The sequence below is a fragment of the Eleutherodactylus coqui genome, chromosome 8 (assembly GCF_035609145.1).
Source record: "Eleutherodactylus coqui strain aEleCoq1 chromosome 8, aEleCoq1.hap1, whole genome shotgun sequence".
NCBI classification, from domain to species: Eukaryota; Metazoa; Chordata; class Amphibia; order Anura; family Eleutherodactylidae; genus Eleutherodactylus; species Eleutherodactylus coqui.
The window spans coordinates 199,995,755-200,012,384 of NC_089844.1; the positions used below are offsets into that span (position 1 = coordinate 199,995,755).

Consider the following 16,630-nt stretch of genomic DNA (forward strand, 5'->3'; position numbering starts at 1 on the left):
TAGAACTCCGCAATGGGAATTCCGTGTGCACCCACAGCATGGGTGGCTCCCTGGAACCCACCGGCTGTACATAAATGTATCCCATTGCAGTGCCCTGGACAGCAGGGCTAACATCAGATTAAATGCAGGTGGGCTTCGGCCCACATTGCATGCCCCAGTCAGACTGGGGATTTTTATAAGTAGACACAGGCAGGTACAACTCCCTATTGTGAAGTCCGTGTGGACGAACAGCATGGGTGGCTCCCTGGAACCCACCGGCGGTACATAAATATATTCCATTGCATTGCCCATCACAGCTGAGGTAATGTCATGTTTAATGCAGGTGGGCTTGGGCCCACACTGCATGCCCCAGTCGGACTGGGGTTCTTTAGAAGTGGACTCATGCAGTTACAACTCCGTGTGGACCGACAGCATGGGTGGGTCCCAGGAAGCCACCGGCGGTACATAAATATATCCCATTGCATTGCCCATCACAGCTGAGGTAATGTCATGTTTAATGCAGGTGGGCTTGGGCCCACACTGCATGCCCCAGTCAGACTGGGGTTCTTTAGAAGTGGACACATGCAGTTACAACTCCGTGTGGACCGACAGCATGGGTGGGTCCCAGGAAGCCACCGGCGGTCCATAAGTATATCCCATTGCATTGCCCATCACAGCTGAGGTAATGTCATGTTTAATGCACGTGGGCTTGGGCCCACACTGCATGCCCCAGTAAGACTGGGGTTCTTTAGAAGTGGACACATGCAGTTACAACTCCGTGTGGACCGACAGCATGGGTGGGTCCCAGGAAGCCACCGGCGGTCCATAAGTATATCCCATTGCATTGCCCATCACAGCTGAGGTAATGTCATGTTTAATGCAGGTGGGCTTGGGCCCACACTGCATGCCCCAGTCAGACTGGGGTTCTTTAGAAGTGGACACATGCAGTTACAACTCCGTGTGGACCGACAGCATGGGTGGGTCCCAGGAACCCACCAGTGGTACATAAATATATCCCATTGCAGTGCCCAGCACAGCTGATGTAACGTCAGCTTTAATGCAGGTGGGCAAAAAATTAATTGGATTACACTGTAGGTGAGGGCCCAAAAAAATTACCAACAGTACTAATGTACCTCAGAAAAATTGCCCATGCCCAACCAAGAGGGCAGGTGAAACCCATTAATCGCTGTGGTTAATGTGGCTTAATTTGTAACTAGGCCTGGAGGCAGCCCAGTTAAAATAAAAATTGGTTCAGGTGCAAGTTTCAACGCTTTAATGAGCATTGAAACGTATAAAAATTGTTTACAAAAATTATATGACTGAACCTTGTGGGCCTAAGAAAAATTGCCCGTTCGGCGTGATTACGTCAGGTTTCAGGAGGAGGAGCAGGAGGAGGAGGATGAATAGAATATACAGATTGATGAAGCTAAAAGGTCCCCGTTTTTGATGGTGATGGAGAACGATGCTTCCATCCGCGGGTGCAGCCTACGTATTGTTTAGGTATCGCTGATGTCCGCTGGTGGAGAAGAGAAGTCTGGGGAAATCCAGGCTTTGTTCATCTTGATGAGTGTAAGCCTGTCGGCACTGTCGGTTGACAGGCGGGTACGCTTATCCGTGATGATTCCCCAGCCGCACTAAACACCCTCTCTGACAAGACGCTAGCCGCAGGACAAGCAAGCACCTCCAGGGCATACAGCGCGAGTTCAGGCCACATGTCCAGCTTCGACACCCAGTAGTTGCAGGGGGCAGAGGCGTCACGGAGGACGGTCGTGCGATCGGCTACGTACTCCCTCACCATCATTTTACAGTGCTCCCGCCGACTTAGCCTTGACTGGGGAGCGGTGACACAGTCTTGCTGGGGAGCCAGAAAGCTGTCAAAGGCCTTAGAGAGTGTTCCCCTGCCTATGCTATACATGCTGCCTGATCTCCGCGCCTCCCCTGCTACCTGGCCCTCGGAACTGCGCCTTCTGCCACTAGCGCTGTCGGATGGGAATTTTACCGTCAGCTTGTCCGCCAGGGTCATGTGGTATAGCATCACTCTCGAACCCCTTTCCTCTTCGGGTATGAGAGTGCAAAAGTTCTCCTTATACTGTGGGTTGAGCAGTGTGTACACCCAGTAATCCGTAGTGGCCAGAATGCGTGTAACGCGAGGGTCACGAGAAAGGCATCCTAACATGAAGTCAGCCATGTGTTCCAGGGTACCTGTACACAGCACATGGCTGTCCTCACTAGGAAGATCACTTTCAGGATCCTCCTCCTCCTCCTCAGGCCATACACGCTGAAAGGATGACAGGCAAGCAGCATGGGTACCCTCAGCAGTGGGCCAAGCTGTTTCTTTCCCCTCCTCCTCATGCTCCTCCACCTCCTCCTCCTCCTCAACGCGCTGAGATATAGACAGGAGGGTGCTCTGACTATCCAGCGACATACTGTCTTCCCCCGCCTCCGTTTCCGAGCGCAAAGCGTCTGCCTTTATGCTTTGCAGGGAACTTCTCAAGAGGCATAGCAGAGGAATGGTGACGTTAAAGATTGCAGCATCCCCGCTCACCATCTGGTTAGACTCCTCAAAGTTTCCAAGGACCTGGCAGATGTCTGCCAACCAGGCCCACTCTTCTGTAAAGAATTGAGGAGGCTGACTCCAACTGCGCCGCCCATGTTGGAGTTCGTATTCCACTATAGCTCTACGCTGCTCATAGAGCCTGGCCAACATGTGGAGCGTAGAGTTCCACCATGTGGGCACGTCGCACAGCAGTCGGTGCACTGGCAGATTAAACCGATGTTGCAGGGTGCACAGGGTGGCAGCGTCTGTGTGGGACTTGCGGAAATGTGCGCAGAGCTGGCGCACCTTTCCGAGCAGGTCTGACAAGCGTGGGTAGCTTTTCAGAAAGCGCTGAACCACCAAATTAAAGACGTGGGCCAGGCATGGCACGTGCGTGAGGCTACCGAGCTGCAGAGCATTCTATTCACTACATATTGTACGTGCAAACACTTTGCAAATACATTCGTGTGATGCAGGCATAAGGCTGGTGGTCCATGGGCGGGTTTGGATTGTATTCCCTGTAGTGATAATTCGGCCGCAGGGAACGCAGTGAACCAGGGGCATACCTAAAGGCGTACCACGGGCCCGGGTGCAAAAGTTCCGCTTGGGCCGTCCGCCCTCCCCCCCAGGCCCTTTTTCCCCCCCTCCCTATACCTGAGGGCCAATGCCCACGTGCAGATTTTACTTATAAAACTGGCGCGTGGCCCCTGCAGGGAGATCCGTGCCTCTTGCTGCCCATAGGGATGCATTAGCATCAGTAAGGCAGCTAAAAGCATGCAGATGAATTCCTTCCTGGCGTGCGGGTCGCATGCACGAGAAGGAATCGCAGCATGCTCCATTTTCCTGTGGATCTGCCACACAGGCGGCTCCCGCAGCTTCCTTTGAAGCCTATGGAAGATGTCCGTATCCGCAGCTGTTTTTGTGCTGTGCCGCGGATATGCGGAAAGACAGATTTTTTAAAAGAAATTGGTGCGCATGTGCAGGATTCAGCAGTGAAATCCGTGCGTGCGAGTGGACATGAGGCCAGATAGATACTAGATAGATACCCCGGGGCCTGGACTACTTCTGTGGTGAGGAGAGCAGCTGTACACAGTGTCAGCAGGAGGGAAGCAGCAAGGAGAGGACCTCATCATCCATGCTCCATGCCATGCTGTGCACGAGTCTGTGTCCTCTCTGCTCCTTCCCTCATCCCCCCTCCTCTTCCCCTGTCCTCATCTAGTCCTTCCTCCTCCTACTCTCGTCTCTGGCTCATGCTGTCGGCCAGACCGCACTAATCAGGCGGCCGCAGACAGTGCGATCTGAAAGTGTACCTGTATATGGTGGAGGACGGCCTCTGGGCCCCCTCAAGCACAGGGGCTGGGTCGCCGGTTCAACCCCTGACAGTATGCGCATGCCCCCTGTCCACGAGTGGAGAATCATTGCGATTCTTCGCTGCAGCCAGCAAGTCGCAGCATGCTGTGATTTGCTGCGATTTTCTGCGGTCAGCCTATCTGTCAGATAGGCTGACAGCGGAGATCCGTCTGACAGCCCCTGCTCCCATATGGCAGAGATCTCCCGCAAGATACCGCAACGCCCGTGGACAGGCAGCCTAAAGATGGTATTATGAAGCACTCAGGAGCGGGGCAGAGCACACAAGGGCAGGTTTATAGGGTAGGTCAGAGGTAGCGACAAGTCAGACCCGCAACAAGACTGGTGAAGCTACAAGGACAGTGGAAGAGGAGCGGTGCCACATACCGATACCCCAGCCAGCAGTGCTACTACCTGAAGAGCAGAGACTCTGGGACTGACAAGGATAGGGACGCCCCTGTGTATAAAGTTCCTCAGTCTCACCAGATTTCGGGTATGTAGCGATCAGCAAGTCCTCTTCTCTGGCCTGGAAACACTGAACACTCTCCCAGTTTTCTGCAAAAGGCCCTAGGAGGGGCATCCCACCGACCACCTTCATCGCAGGACGATTAGCCATGGCTGTAGCCTATATAAGAGAAGAGAATGCAGCTCTGGATGTGACTAGAGCATAATTATAGAACTTGTTTAACCCTTCCTGCTGCAGCCTTTCTCCGTTCTTTGGTGTACCCCATAATGTGCTGGAAAACTCTGAAGTATTAATGTGTGAAAAGACCTAGGAAATAAAATTGTGCCATTATTGGGGGGGGTTACAAGTTTTAATTTTCTTTCTAATATTTAATAAAAAACTCCTATAAACTTGTTTTTAATGGGATTTAAACTTGCAATCTTTTGATCGCTCATACAGTATACTGCAGTACAATAGTATTGCATTATACCGCGTTCTGAAAGGGTAATCTATAAAGGTGTGCCTTGATAGATGGTCATTCATGGCATCCCTGGGGGCCTTCAGGAGGCCCTAGGCTGCCATGACAACCGATCCTAACTCTCCGATAACACTGAAGGCAGAGTGGGACGTTCAGGACCTCCAAACGCCGATTGGGGCATTTAAATGATGCAATGAGAGAGTGTGCAATGTACCAAATTGATAACACTTTTACCTTTTCAGTTGGAATTAGGAGGTGGTTGAGCGTTGGGTCTCACAGGGTGTATACCGGTGTGTAGGGTCCCCCAAAGGGCGCAAGGCCAAGACAGCCAGACTAGAGAAACCCAAAAGTGTGAGGCAGGAGCAGCGTTGTGCCTGCGGTGGAGCACCACCCGCCTGCAGGCTCCTTCACATCAGCATATCTGAGCAGTGCATTTGTAGTAGACATGAAGATTAGTTAGCCTAAAATGTCTATTGATTTGTAATAAACTAGAAGTATTGCACAGCTGTAGTGATTTAACTCTGTAGAGGCTAATGGCTGCATAATTTCATTATGGTAATTGCAGGACAATGGCATGATGAAAGATGTGTGTTTTATAACTTTAGCCTAATATAAAGCTCCACTACATAAGGAAAGAGTTAAAGGGGTTGTCCCGCGGCAGCAAGTGGGTCTATACACTTCTGTATGGCCATATTAATGCACTTTGTAATGTACATTGTGCATTAATTATGAGCCATACAGAAGTTATAAAAAGTTTTATACTTACCTGCTCCGTTGCTGGCGTCCTCGTCTCCATGGTGCCGACTAATTTTCGCCCTCCGATGGCCAAATTAGCCGCGCTTGCGCAGTCCGGGTCTTCTGCAGTCTTCTATGGAGCCGCTCGTGCAGAATGCAGGCTCCGTGTAGCTCCGCCCCGTCACGTGCCGATTCCAGCCAATCAGGAGGCTGGAATCGGCAATGGACCGCACAGAAGAGCTGCGGTCCACGGAGACAGAGGATCCCGGCGGCCATCTTCAGCGGTAAGTATTGAAGTCACCGGAGCGCGGGGATTAAGGTAAGCGCTCCGGTAAGCTTTCTTTACCTCCCTGCATCGGGGTTGTCTCGCGCCGACCGGGGGGGGGGTTGAAAAAAAAAAAACCCGTTTCGGCGCGGGACAACCCCTTTAAATCACATTCCTATACTGTGTGTTTTACTTGTATGCATTTTGGGCGTTCTCCTCCCACCTCCCCCCACCTTCAACTTCTCCAACAAAGGAATTACTTTAAAGGGGTTGTCTCGAGGAAGCAGTGAATTTTTTTTTTGCCCAGTCCCCCTAATTAAGCATACATTACTAAGCCCCCCTGTAAATGACTTTTCTAGCTGGTTTGTACTTACAGTTCCAGCGTTTCAGCAACTTATAAAAATTTTCCCAAGATGGCCGCCGGCTCTTTTCCCGTCGCTTGCTGTAGCCCGACGTGCGCGCTCCCAAGACGCTACCAGCTGTGTCTCCCTGACAACCAGACGCCCCGCAGCCGCCGACCGGACCCCGGGATTGAACGCGGCCGACCAGTCACCCATCGCCAGGGAGCAGGTAACCGGCGCTAGCCCCCGGCTCCCCAGCGCTACGCCCCGGCTCCCCAGTGCTACGCCCCGGCTCCCAAGCGCTACGCCCCGGCTCCCCAGCGGTAGGCCTCGGAGCCCAGCGGTAGGCCCCGGGGCCCAGCGGTAGGCTCTGGGGCCCAGCGGTAGGCTCCGGGGCCACAGCAGTAGGCTCGGGGGCTCAGCGGTAGGCTCCGGGGCCACAATGGTAGGCTCCGGGGCCACAGCGGCAGTCAGTCACGCGTCACCCCCGTCAGTCCGTCACCGATCACTTACCTGGGCGGCTGGGCTGGGCTGGGCTGGGCAGCTCTGCTGGAGGGCTGGGCGGCTCTGCACCTTCCTCTAAGAGAGGATGGTAGCAGAATGGCCGCTCCAGCGCGCTCCCGAGAAGATACAGCTCGTCTGCGCATGCGCAAAAGAGCTGTAGCGGCGAGCACACTGAAGCGGCTCGTGCTCAGAGCAGAAGACCGGACTGCGCAAGCGCGTCTAAAAAAGCAAGCCGCCAGCGAATTTAGACGGAACCATGGAGACGAGGACGCTAGCAACGGAGCAGGTAAGTGAATAACTTCTGTATGGCTCATAATTAATGCATGATGTATATTACAAAGTGCATTAATATGGCCATACAGAAGTGTATAGCCCCACTTGATTTCGCGAGACAACCCCTTTAACTGACCGCATGCTGAGAGGACAAAGTCCACACGTACACTGGACGTGAGAGAAGGTGGGGAGGGAGGCAGGGAATTCTATATGACCCAGCGAATAAGAATATGTATACGTTACTGATGTAATCTGTTATACGCCCATAAAAGGCAGGTATTATGTGTTTCAATAAATTAGGGCTCTGGAATTGTAACTCCAGAGAGCTGGTTGAGCTTCAAGGCTGATGACTTTTGTCGGATTGGTTTCTTTCATTATGTGTGCACACTATACAATTAGGAAGCTACAGAATACCCTGAAACCTGCTGGAGAAAAATATGATCCAGTACAATTTGGCGTCCCTTGGTGGGCCGGGTAGATTTGTGATTTTTTTTTTATTCTGGAAAGATACAGAGACTGGTAGATAAAACGCAGAACTCAGGGGCCCGAAAATCTACGGAATATGGTAAGATAGCTTTATGTTAATCTACCTGTGTGAGATGACTTCTGTCTGTTTATCTGCCCACCTCTACAGCCAGAGTAATAAATCACTGAAAGGCAGGTAATATAGTTCTGTCTACCCGATTATCACCGTTTAACCTGTCTAGTGGTATTCTGTATGCTGTGAATGTTGTGTCTGAGGCGGTTAAAGATTGTGTATACAAGACCAAGAGACAGATTCTGTGAGGGTTAATGTGTCAGAAGGGCGGACTTGGCTGTATAAGCCTGAGGGAGCGCGCCCGGGGCGCACTCTCCTATGTAATAGTGCACGGTTTGCTCTAATACACTTGGAGAGCGAGGCCAGGAAAATTTTAAATAGGCGTATGCACTTGTATGATCGAGCGTGGTATATGCTCTCATACGTAAGGAGGGATACGCAGGGGTTAAAATAGGCGTATTTACCTGTATGATCGAGCGTGTTATGTTCTCATATGTGGAAAGGGATACGCGGGGATTATAGCCGTGGTGTGAGACGGCTTGATACTCCAAATACTGTTAGTCTTGGTCACTGAATATAATCGTCAGTCTTTGTGTATAGTCAAAGGTCTTGTTTAAAGAATGTGCAGTGTTTGTTACTGGGGGTTTTACTGATAAGAGAGTGGGCTGATGTTAAGCCACTGAGCATTTCCCAGTTAACCCGTCTGTTCCTTTTGTTTTGTGTTTATACAGTTAATGTACATTGTGATTTGCGAGGTAAGAAGAGATAGGTGGAATCTAGTAAAGTTTTACTGCGTCCAGAAATTTCAAATAGGATAGAATGAGCAGGCAGAATAGAATACGGCATAGATCTAGGTTGTCTAGGAATTCTAGAGAATGGTGGGAAAAAAAGCAAGCAAAGATAAGGATCAGGAAAGTTGCTGAAAGAAAGGAATGTTGGGTTGTAGACAGACCGCAGAAAGGTTTTCAGAAGATAAGCAGGAGGCCCTGGCAGACAGAATGGTGCTTTAGATTGCTAGGAGGTTGTATAATGTAGGAAAGGGGTTCGCGAGCAGAATTGGGGGGGGGGAGTTTAGTGGGGGATGTGTATTGCCTGTATCATGAACAATGTAATGCCTTTGTGTTGACTATAGCCCATCCCTATAATGGCGGCTGCACTTGCAATGTTTAAAACCCCCACATAGTGTGACTCTGCAGCAAGTGTGGTGAGCCCTGCCCCCATCCTGAAATTACTTCCCCCCATTTGCTCACTTTCAGGGTGTGTGACGTTACTTCCGGTCATTCCGATCCGGGACAGGACTAAGCCCCTGCCCCTTCCTCCTCCAGCAGCCATCTTGCCTCACCTGGGCCTTTCTGCCTCTGGTGGCCCCTTTCTGCCTCTGGTGGCCATCTTGCTGCACTTGGGAGGCCTACATTCCCCAATGCCACTGTATCTAGTGCTAACATCAAGATTGTCTGAAGTAAGGTCTTGTTTGACCAGAGTTTGTTACACTCCAAAATGTGGCCACCTTGGATGTGTGATAAGTTCAGGGAAACAAACCTTTGTTCTTTGTGAAGATGCAGCTTAGGACATAGTAGATGACTAAGCTGGTTTATAGTGTATAGAAGATTGGAGTTGATGCATGGAGGACAGAAGCCGTGAACCCATGAGTAGGGGACGCCCTCTCATGGTGTGTTCCCAGGGGCTCTGTTTTCCGCTGCCTGCTTCTCCAATGGATGTTCAGACAGATGAAGTTAAAGGGGTTGTCCCGCGGCAGCAAGTGGGTCTATACACTTCTGTATGGCCATAATAATACACTTTGTAATGTACATTGTGCATTAATTATGAGCCATACAGAAGTTATAAAAAGTTTTATACTTACCTGCTCCGTTGCTAGCGTCCTCGTTCCCATGGAGCCGACTAATTTTCGCCCTCCGATGGCCAAATTAGCCGCGCTTGCGCAGTCCAGGTCTTCTCCTGTTCTCTATGGGGCTCCGTGTAGCTCCACCCCGTCACGTGCCGATTCCAGCCAATCAGGAGGCTGGAATCGGCAATGGACCGCACAGAAGAGCTGCGGTCCACGGAGGAAGAGGTTCCCGGCGGCCATCTTCACCGGTAAGTATAGAAGTCACCGGAGCGCGGGGATTAAGGTAAGCGCTCCGGTAAGCTTTCTTTAGGTCCCTGCATCGGGGTTGTCTCGCGCCGAATGGGGGGGGGGGGTTGGAAAAAAAAAACCCGTTTCGGCGCGGGACAACCCCTTTAAGGAAGGATCCTACAGATGGAATAATTTCCCTACAGTCACCCAGCAAACTTTTTCACGTAATTTGACTAAGTAGTTTTGGTTTTTACGTGAGAAAGAGGGACTTAATTGCTCAGAGTAGGATGTCAATTCATCCGCATTCTTTTTAGTTTTTTTCCTTATGTCTTTGTATATTCTAGTGTCAGTCTACACTGAAGGTATAATTATATTCTGACAGGATAGTGAAAGTTAAACGGTGAAATTCCCTGGATGCTATTTCACTGGGTGGCTGTAAATTTTGCTTGCGTTGCGCCTCCTTGTGTTAGAAATGCTAACTGTGACTTGAAAAAAAAGGATATTTTCGCTCAGACTTCGCTGCATACAATGTCACCTTGACCTACAAAGTGCTTGTTTTTGTGCCTCTTGGTTTCCTTTTTCAACGTTGTACTAGTTTGAACCCGACTACTCTTTTTTCAATTGAGTATTCCGGTTCAAAAGGGGGGAGGCATAGGTGATCTAGGTCATAGGTGATCTAGGTGTTGTAGATCAGCTATTGGATTTTTAAAAAATAAATAAATAAAATAAAAAGGAAATAAATGATTTTGTGCTACAAGACTCTGATCCATGTGAAATAGAACATCAACATGATTATTTAGTACTGATACAGCAAGAAACTGCAGGTATGCAAACAGTTACTGGAACCCCTGTTGACAATGCATATGTTGAGCTTTTTGCAGATGGTACTAGGGTGAGGATTGATGACTCCACATCGGATATGCAGTGGTCACACAACAAGATGTCCTAGAAGCAGAAGCTCTGCCTCCGCATGTCTCAGCACAAGAAGCGGAACTGAAAGCCCTCACTGAGGCATGTAGAGTGGCGAAAGGTAAGGCGGCAACCCTTTACACTGACTCCTGGTATGCATCTGGCATAGCTCATGATTACGGCCCAATATGGAAGGCCAGACAGTTTTTTACCTTAGCAGGACAACCAATTGAGAATGGTGCAGCGGTGCAGAGTCTCATGGAGGCCCTACTACTACCTGGCAGAGGAGAGTTCACACGGATTCCTACAATGGAGAAGTGAGAGACGACACCCTCGCCGACAGCACAGCAAAGGCAGCGGCCCTCAAGCCGTGGAAGAAAGAAGAAAAGATACTGACAGCATGAGTCAGTGGCAAAAACTTTGGACATTGACAGAATTTGGACTTTGATATGCTAAAGACTTTACAGTTACAAGCCAGCAAGGAAGGAAAGGATAAATGGACTAAAATGGGAGCAGCAGAAATAGAACCGTGTATGGTGAACAGTCAACAGCACTTGCCTACCACAGTTCCTGTATCCCATGATGGCCCAGCTGACGCACGGAAAGACCCACCTAGTAAAGCAGCAATGACGTTGATGCTTGAAAGAGGACGAGCGACTCCTGGGTTCTCTGTAGCTGCTGCATCATTTGTCCAGTTTAGCATGATCTATGCCATAGGTGAGACAGGGCAGAAGTAAATTTGCCACATCACACTTGCCTAGACCACTCTACCCATTTCAGGGATTGCAAATTGACTACATTCAGCTCCCACTTGTTGGGAAGTATGAATATGCGCTTGTTGTTGTTGATGTCTTTGCAGGTTGGAGGCCGACCCTGTTACCAAGGCAAACAAGTAAGTAACCGCAAAGAAGCTCATGAACGAGGTAAACTGTGAATATGGGGTACCAGAAGTGATTCAGAGTCAGACAGAGGTACGAACTTCGCAGGTGAATGTAACATGTCATGTCTGCTCTGGGTGTATCCCAGGCCTGTTGCACACTCTACCACCCTTAGGCCTCCTTCCCACGAACGGATTTCCGCCGCGTAATTCGCGGCAAAAATCCGCTGCGTTGCCCGCAGCTATTAGGTTCTATTGAACCTAATAGCACAATGCTCACGATGCGTAATTCCACCGCGGAATTACGCACCGCGATTTCTCCCGTCCTCACCCGCAGCATGCTCTATTTTCTGCGGGTGAGGACGGGCTGTACGCACTGACGGCTTCCATTGCAGTCAATGGAAGCCGTCCATTCACGCTATCTCCCGCTGTAACCAGCGGGAGATAGCGTGAAAAAACGCTTTCCCGCCCACCGCCGAGCGTCATATGACGCCAAATGACGCGGTCCGGCCGCGTCACGTGACACGGCCGGCCATGCACGTGACACGGCTGGTGACGCGAGGGCGGTGGGCGGTGACGGGCGGTGACGCGCGGCGGTGGGCGGGGAAGCGATTTCACGCTATCTCCCGCAGGTAAGTATAGGGGCTCTGGGGGGCGCCGTGACGGGCTTCACAGCGGAATATTACGCTGCGGAGCCCGTCACGCTCGTGGGAAGGAGGCCTTAGAGTAGTGGAAAGGTGGAGAGACTTGGTGGCACGCTAAAAAGCACGATACTTAAAATGACGCCGAGAATGGGGCTACTTTGGAAAGACTGTCATCCAATAGCCCTATTCAGTGTTAGATATGAACCCAGGGGGGATCATGCATTATCTCCCTACGAGATTGTTTGGGCTAGCCCCAAGGCTAGGTTGCTACTATCCTCAGTAGTTACAATTACAATCTGATGTGTTGACTAAGTATGTGATGTCCGTTGTTAAAGCACTAACCAAAACCTATGCACAGGTGTTCTCTTCCAGACTTAGAGGCAGACACTGCGACACATATCTTGCAGCCTGGGGGTTGGGTGTGTGTCAAGAAGTTCCTCAGGAAGCACCCTCTTGAGCCCCGATTTGATGGTCCCTACCAGGTGCTTCTGACTACTGCCACAGCTGTGAAACTAGCCGAAAGACCTATATGGATCCACGCTTCATACTGTAAGAAAGCCTCAGATCCGGGAGACCAGTCTTAGTTGTGCCGAGGACATTACTCTGGTTGGGGCTAGTGAGAGAGGAGGGTGGCAACTGGAATCCTTAGTCGGAAGAATATGAGGGTACGGTTACCTTCTGGTATAACTCGTCCAACACTCAAGTGGCCGCATATTCCTTCGACTATTGTACTGTGGTCCAGTGTCTAGGCGCAAAATCCCACCGCAGATCAGATTTAGCTCAGTCCAGCTGGTTATATGACTTATATACCCGGGGAATACAATATGTGTGCGCCACTGATAATGTCTGGGGAGAAGACTGCCGTTATTGGGGATCAGTGGGATGGAACACAGGAACCGACTGGTCCTATAAAGTGCCTTAAATAAGAATAATAAGGATAGCGGGAAATCCCTAATGAGTCGTATGACCTTCCTTAAGAATAATAAGGACAGTGGGTATTGGAAGGCTGAACTTAGTATGTTACTTGGTTTTAATATGGTTCTTACACTAACCATGAAAAATCCAAGCCCGGGGGACTTACAGTTTGGGGACATACCGGTACGGGAGGACAGATCCCTTAGGGAAGTTTAAAATAAGGTATATGGTAGATGCTCCCGAATGGAGGCCTTCACTTAGTCCTCTGCCCATAATTAACCCTCTCCGCCGTAAGATAAAGACCTTAAAGAACATGATGATCATAGCCGACCCTACCTTTGAGGACACCTTGACAGAAGAGACTGGCTACTCCGACCAGAATCTCTGGTTGGAGTTGATGAGGTACAATGATAACAAGAGCAACAAGTCTAACTGTTGCGTGTGCGGTAGTGCCCGACCACACTCAGGGATGGTCCCCCTAAATCTCACTGTAGATGCTGAAGAGTGTTTCCTTAGTTTCGTCATTAACACTTCCACCAATTACACTGTTTGTGAGAAGTGGAAAAAGGAATACTCTATAACTACTTAAGTGTTTTGCACCAGAGAGAGTATTACTGACTACCCTGGAAACTACACCTGCCATGCAAACGGGCAGGGGGGAGGGAGATTTTTGGGGAATTCACTAACGGGTATTGCTCCTCCTACGGTACGATAGGAGGGGAATGGATGCAGAATCAGGTCCAGTCCTTAGGAGACGTTTACTGGCTTTGTGGGAACATGAGGTGCAGGACCCGCCTGGAAGGTAATTGGGCAGGGGAGTGTGCCTTAGTAAAGCACTTATGCTCCTCCACATCCTGTCAGACAGCATTGAGGATAATGAGGTTACCCCCAATAGTTACTTTATCTCGATCCAACTCTGCTGTGTTCTGTGGTTATCCTGTCATGTTGGTCTATCCTTGTTTTCTGCATAGGTACGGCGGTTCCTTCCAGTCTTGTCACTAGGCAGTATAGGGTCAGTGTTGGCGGCCTGGACCTGACCACCTTCAGGGCTATCTCCAGGAGGGACATTGGTGTGGGTGAAGATCAGGGAGTCCCACGCTGTGCGTACCTGTGCACACTACTAGTATTGTAACATTACACTAGAGCGAGAAGAAAGACCCCAGGTGGTAGTTTCGATCTTCACGCATACATTGACGTCATAGGACAGCCAAGGGGGGTACCTGACGAGTTTTAAAAATTAGAGGCCGAGTTAAAGCTGGATTCGAGTCCATTTTTCCGATCATTATGGTAAATAAAATGTTGACTGGATTAATTATGTTTATTATAATTAGCAGCGGTTTATAAATTACACTGGAGATGCCTTATAGGGACTAGTTGACCAATTAGGACTTACCTCGACTATGACTTTTCAAAATAGAATGGCCTTAGATATGATTTTAACTGAAAAAGGGGAGTGTCTGTAAGATGATAGGGGAGACTTGTTGTACCTAATCTCAGACGACACGTGACCCGCGGGTAAAGACGCAGTTGCCATTAAGAAGCTGACCGTACTAACTAAAAAGAGCTAACCTTCGGGACCAGTACTTTCCATGGATGAGTGGTGGCAAAGGATCCTGGCTCAGATAGGTGTCGCTGTTGTATGTGAACTGATTATCTTTTCCGTTCTAGTCTGCTGTGTTATCCCGTGTCAGAGAGACCTGTGAAACTGATGCTGGAAAAGCCGCTTCCACAATGAGTTTGCTGGATGTATCTCCAGAAGGAGTGGACAAGTCCTACACCGCCTTGAAGACCCTAAATCGAACCTTCAACGTGCTCCAGTTATAGGCTCACGCGCAGAGAACTGGGAAAACTTGACGGGGAGAGTTAGAGAATAGACATTTTAAGGGGGGATTGTAGTAGACATGATGATTAGTTAGCGTAAAATGTCTATTGATTTGTAATAAACTAGATGTATTACGCAGCTGTAGTGATTTAACTCTGTAGAGGCAAATGGCTGCATAATCTCATTATGGTAATTGCTGGACAATGGCATAGTGAAAGATGTGTGTGTTTTATAATGTTAGACTAATACAAAGTTCCACAGCAGCTTCTAAGAGTTAAATCACAATACTATATGTATACTTGTATTCATTATTGGGTGCTTCCCCAGCTCTACCTCCCCCAGACTGAAACTTCTCAAAGGAATTCCTTTAGCTTGAGCGCATGCTGAGAGGACAAAGTCCACAGGTACACTTGAGACTTGAGAGAAGGTGGGGAGGGGGGCGGGGAATTCTATATGACCCAGCGAATAAGAATATGTGTATGTTACTGATGTAATCTGTTGCACGCCCATAAAGGGCAGGTAAATGTGTTTCAATAAATTAGGGCTCTGGGAATTGTAACTCCGGAGAGCTGGTTGAGATTCAAGGCTGATGGCTTGTGTCCGATTGGTTTCTTTCATTATCTGTGCAATTAGGAAGCTACAGAATACCCTGAAACCTGCTGGAGGAAAATAAGATCCAGTACAATGGAGCATGCTGCGGGTGATTTGCCGCACGTGCGATCCACACGGTAGGGAAAAAGGACACCCGCAGGTATTTACTTACCTGCGGGTGTCCAATGCATCCCTATGGGCGCGGATCACGTGTGCGGGACACCAGCGCGGATTTCCTAAATCTATTTAACCAGTGGACACGAGGCCTAAAGAGGTGAAATCTGCTGTGGATATGGACCAAAATACGCATCAAAATCCACAGAAACTGGTACAGAAAATCCCCCCAAATCGGGCGTGTGTGAACAGCCCCCAGGGGGGCCGCTGCTCATGGGCCAGTGCTCAGTGGCCGGCCGGTCCCTGCTGAGCAGGATAGAGTCACACGCTCTAGGCTCGGGTCACTTTCTACAATCTGCTTTGGGCTCTCAAATGGGTTTTCTTCCTACTTACAGCAGCGGCAGTGTTTAGCGCCATTTTATGTTATTCGCCGTTTTTGTATCACTTGGTTTATTTCAGAGGAAACAGGAATTCCCGGATGGTAACTTTCATCACATTCAGCCGCGTTCAGATGGGCGTATTTTACTTCCGTATTTGGTCCGTGTTTTGCGGACTGTAATGCGGCGCTAATGTAAATCTGTGCATCTCTTCACTCCGACGTATTTTTCGCAGCCATTTTTTGAAAATTCAGCATTATTTCTGTTTTCGCCTCGTTTTGTTGTTCTTTCCTATTGGACAAATCTGGATCGGTATTCGTCCAGTAAGAGAAAATATGCGGAATCCAAAACCTCCAATGCTGATGGCGTCCGGCTGTGATGTCACCTGCAGCATGTGCGTATGACGGATACGTATTGTGGGCGTGTGATAATATGCGCGGCTCAGCCTTAGGCCTGCGTCACACCAGCGGCAGCGGATTTGCGTTCGCATTTGTGCTGCGGTTTTTCAGAATGAGCGTTGCGTATTTGTGCGTGCAGAAAAACACGTAACGATGCCGCAGCCAGTGAAATGGCCAATCAGTGTAATGGGCTCACGATGAGTTCTCTTCCTGTGCAAATGTGGAGGAAAATGGAGCGAGCCGCGTTTATTGTTTGAGATATGGAATTACGCAAGCAAAACCGCACTTGTGCGTGAACGCATACGGGTTCTATGTTCTGTATATCGCGCGCACAAAATGTTCAGACGCAAAAACCGCATGCAAATGTGCCCATTTGTGGCAAGTCTCAGGGCGGAGTCACACGGGCGCATTTGCGCATTACATTTTCGTCTGTGCGATATGCTGAGAACAGAACCGCTGATTTCAGTG

General features: G+C 49.5%; 1 pseudogene; it reads right to left on the reverse strand.

The window, feature by feature from the left end:
• LOC136577345 (sulfotransferase 1A1-like) overlaps positions 1-4,482 on the reverse strand; it is a 36,280-nt pseudogene extending 31,798 nt beyond the window's left edge.
• Positions 4,483-16,630: the final 12,148 nt, after the last annotated feature.